Source organism: Acanthisitta chloris, unplaced genomic scaffold, assembly GCF_000695815.1.
Source record: "Acanthisitta chloris isolate BGI_N310 unplaced genomic scaffold, ASM69581v1 scaffold1647, whole genome shotgun sequence".
In the NCBI taxonomy this organism is placed as follows: Eukaryota; Metazoa; Chordata; class Aves; order Passeriformes; family Acanthisittidae; genus Acanthisitta; species Acanthisitta chloris.
In genome coordinates, this window is record NW_008682980.1 from 23347 (window position 1) to 27975 (window position 4629).

Consider the following 4629-nt stretch of genomic DNA (forward strand, 5'->3'; position numbering starts at 1 on the left):
TTTTCATCAAAGTAAACTCCCCTGTTCTTATAAATTGGAAAATAACTTCTATTACATAACATTAGGCTGTTGTGTAACTCCTGGAATTTTCACAGAAATACAGTTTTGTTGGTGTATATGTCAGTATTGGTTATACTGCTATCCAGAATAATAGCAAAATAATTTTGAAGTTACCTGGCAGAGGCTTAAGAGAAAAAGAACCCACTTGTCTGCATTAGTAGTTTCCCTGTACTGCTCTTGTCTTCATTCTTTTGGTTTTGAATGACAATGAATGTTTCATCTTTCATCAAATTCAAAAATTTGAATTTCCTCTATGAAATTAAATTGAGAGGAAATAAGACCAAAGGCAGCTCTTTTAGCCCTTGTATTTTTTAAATTTGCCTTTTTTACCAATCTAAATCAAGTAAATATATTATGATTTGCTTAACCTCTGAAAGTACCTGTAACAAGCCTTTTAAACAATGGATTTTAAAGCAATAAAATGGTTAAATTATCTTTAACTTCTTAGACAATTTGATTCTTGCAATTTTGAGGGAAATCTTCCTCTTATTCTCTAACCCATGTCCTTTTAGCTGCATGGCATCACATTTAATAAGACTCATCAAGTATATAAAAGTCATACTGGAGTGGCAGCACAAATAGGGTGTCCTTGTTCTTGTCCATCATCATGATCCGTTAACTTGGTGCAAGATCTGGTCATGCCATCTCTGCCTTGAGTGGGCAAGTTACAGTATCCCACTGTTGAAGTGAACTTGCTGAATCTTAGGCAACAAGACTCTCTGATAATCTATCTGCATTTCATTTGAGTTGACAAGCATAATGATCACTATTCTGGTCACTGATGGTAGGAAATGGTCAGTTGCAAAGGCATCTTGTACAAGTACACAGATAGCTGTGTGTGAGAAAGCTCCGGGATGCTTATTTTCCTGCACAAGGTGATGGAACATTTGCAGCATCTTGCAGACTTGTTTAGAACAGCAGCAAGAGAAGGGGAGAGAAAGATTGTGGGCGATGTCTGCCTCAAAAAGTGGAGCTATGAGAAGAGATGGGGGAACACACAAGAAGTCCGTAACTTAATTTTCACCAAGGAACACTCAGCTGGGATTCAAGCCACCTGAAGATGCCTTCATTGTAAACTACAGTGCTCAATTACTGTACTAGTGTTGCTTTATATGGATTAACAGGAGTCTTAAGCTGAAGGAGGTGTCTGCCTTGATGTACCTTCTGGACCTTTCCTAGTGTCTTTCATGACCCAACTTTCTTTGCTTGTTTATTTTTGTTTCCTCTGGAAACAGCAGATCCTTTTGCAGCCTTAGTTTCCTGTATGCTAGTTTGGAAAAACCTTCGTTTTGCTCAGCATGTTTTGCTTTCCAGATGTCGTCTTGTGGCAGTTAGTTTCCTGTGACATTGAGGTGACTACTAAATGCTTAATGCGTATGTAATGTCTCCTAACCTGTTTGGATTTTCTGCAGTCTGAGTGTTTGTCAAGAATGAGTGTATTAATAAAATAAGAGGCTAGGTGGAAAATTTCAGGAGAGGAAATAATACCACCACTGTAAGTGTTGACTGACTTGCCTGTGTATGGGTGGGAAGGGCTACAGTCCCTCGGTAACTGACTTGGGTTGTGGCTAAGGTGGATACCACGCAAGAGACTTTTCATTGATGAAATCCTCTTCAGTTTTATGGCTGTAAGGCCATAACCTAACCTTAATTCAAGGGGCCTGGCGGAGAAAATTAAAGAAATGCATAAGGCTGGATGGGAAAGGCTGAAGCAGGAAGATGTGAGAACAGCTCTTGACCTGTTCAGTGAGGTGTCACTGGCTCCTGATGTACGAGGGATATGAGGGATCCTGCTTCTCACCCTCTGAGCAATGTGCCAAAGGGGCATAAACACCTGAGCTCAGCCACCTCCTGCTCCTGCCTCCCTGGGCATGAAGAAGTGAACAATGGCACAAGAGAATGTGATCTACTTCAGATGTTTCATTACATTTCTGATAATTAATTAGCTTAAAGCCACTTAAAATTCCTCCTTGCTGCCTCTGTAGTTAGCCCTTTCAGCCTTACAAATAAGGTCTAAAGCATCCTTCAAAGACTCAGGTTAAAACACATTCCTCAGATACCTCTTCCTATGATTAACTATCCTTCTAGATAGGTTGGCCCATCCAAATCTTCTTTGCTGAAAATTAACAATTACTTCTTTGCAAGTCAAAAATTGATGACTCTCCACTTAAGATATCTTTTACATTATTCCTGGCCCTATCTTTTCCTTCCTAGAACATACAACCCAATTCCTTTAATCTTGCAATTAAATTGCTATAATCTGTAAATCTGTAATCACCCATTCCCTCAGAACGGTATGTTCCTTTCTTAGTGTGTTGTTCATGGCAGGATATAGCTCATACTCATGAAAAATGTACTCCCAGCTGAGAAGGAATCATGTCTCCTCTTTGAGCTTGATGGATGGTGGTGAGAGTGCTGTCTTCTGTGGAACGTAGTCTGCAAATGTTTTTTCCTACCAAATGCTGCAGCAATCCTCACTGACTAATTATCTTTCTCAACCTTGAATATTTCAGCATTGTTTTTATCAGTACAGCCTCATGTTCCCAGATCTTGGCAGCTGAATCATCCCATTGGAGGACTGAGTGTATGATGTCTTAATTTATGGTTTTTATATCTCAGTCCTCATAGATGCCTCAAAAGCACCTAACCCACCATGTAGATAGCTACACCTTGTGTTAAGTTTTTTAGTGTATTAGTAAGTAAAATGAACATTGTTTACTATCTTTTGAAGTATGCAGCTAGGAAGACTTTGTTTCAGGGCATTAGAATACGTATGGAGAGATGTAGGGATCAGTATAGAGCACTGTAACAGTTTAGCTACATTTTCTACAATGTAAAATGCACAGAAATCACTCCATCCTCTATGGGAAATTTCTGACCCCTGGAGGCAGCCCAAAGCAGCTAATTAATTCTGTTTCTCTTGCTGATCTTGCACTACAGCGCAAGAGGTTGAGTGTTTCTTAGCCTTGCATTTATGGGACAATCAGCAAATGGGCAAAAAACCAAATCACTGAGTCCAACTAATAGTTCAAGGTTTTTTAAGTGATCAAAACTTTATTATCCCAAATATGGCTTTAGCAGAGGGTATGATAGTGTTCTGTCTTGACTTAGTGCTGTTTAGCCCTGAGCAAGCAGGGCTTTTTAAAGAGGATACTTGCAGTTGTACTGCCATAAAATCATTGATCAATGGAAAATGTGCCTGCCCGGACGCATCAGCCTTTCTTGCTGTACATGATTTGCTTGTTTTCCTGAAAGGGCTCCTATGTTAGCACATTGTGAGGGATCATAAAACTTCTACAGGAAGTGGTTGTAGCATTGGGTTATTCCAGAAGTTTAGTTCTACCTAAATTTCTTGCATAGAAATCACTGAAATGGTTTATTTCACTAGCTGCTTTGTTTGCAGAACTGTCATTCTCTCCGTTCATACTGTGTTTTGGTTTTGTTGGTTTGTTTTATGTTAAAATACAGGAGTTTTCAGTGCACATGAAGTGTGAAACTATAGTTAGACAATATTCTAATGTTGGCAGCAGTGTCAGCTCAAGGAGTTACTCCTGGTTATGTCCCTGAGTTCTTACTGCCATGTCCTTGCTATAGTTTTCTGCTTCAAACTGAGCCAAATCTATTGTTTGTGGAATGTTTCTGTGAATCATATGGTTAAACCAATCAACAGGCTGGGGTCAGGACGGGATAGGGAGCCTGAGTGTACACTCAGCCAACCTGGCAGCAAACCCAGCCTGCCATGAAACTATAGCCTACAGCTCCAAAATCAGCATGTATAAAACTTAACAACTTCGTTCTCAAAGTCTCAGGTAACTTCTGTTTTTTGCTCCCATTGGCATAATCAGCAAGGACTAGCCAGATTATTTTTTAAAAAACAAACTGCACATCTTAAACTGGAATTGAGTAGTACGTTGCTATAGTGTTCCTCTGCACATTGATTCTCTCAATGTTATATAGATCCTCTAAAAACTCAGTATGTTTAATGTCAAAATATGATTTAGCACATACTGAGACACAATGGAACGTCAAATTAATCTCTTAGATTATGGGGCAGATTGGTCCATGCTAAAGAATGGGACATTGTTCCAGTTGTCAGTTGGTTTTGTGCTACTGACAGGAGGCACAATGTACCTTTCAGCACAGAGGGTAAATCCTCATCCACATAAATAATACTGCAGCATGATTTTAACCCCCAGTATAGTGTCGAGCTGCTTCTCTAGAAAACAGAAATGCTGATGAAATGTGTTTCACTCTGCTCCACAATCAAATATAAATTTTCAGGGCTTTGGGGAAAATTACTATAGAAATCTTACCAAACAAAAGTTTTAACTTTTTAAGGGAGGCATCCAGATACACACATAACTTGATATCAAGGAAAAAAAAAAAAAAAAAGGATGGTGAGCTGATGATTCTCGAAGTATTAAGAAGAAAAATGTTCACGTCATTTAAAATTACACTGTACAGTAATAAGCACAGCAAGGCTGAGAGGAATGGAAATGGCGAAACCCTGAGATGGGCTCTGACCTTTCAGCCCATGACAAGCTGTACTCATGCTTCCAGGCTCAGGTT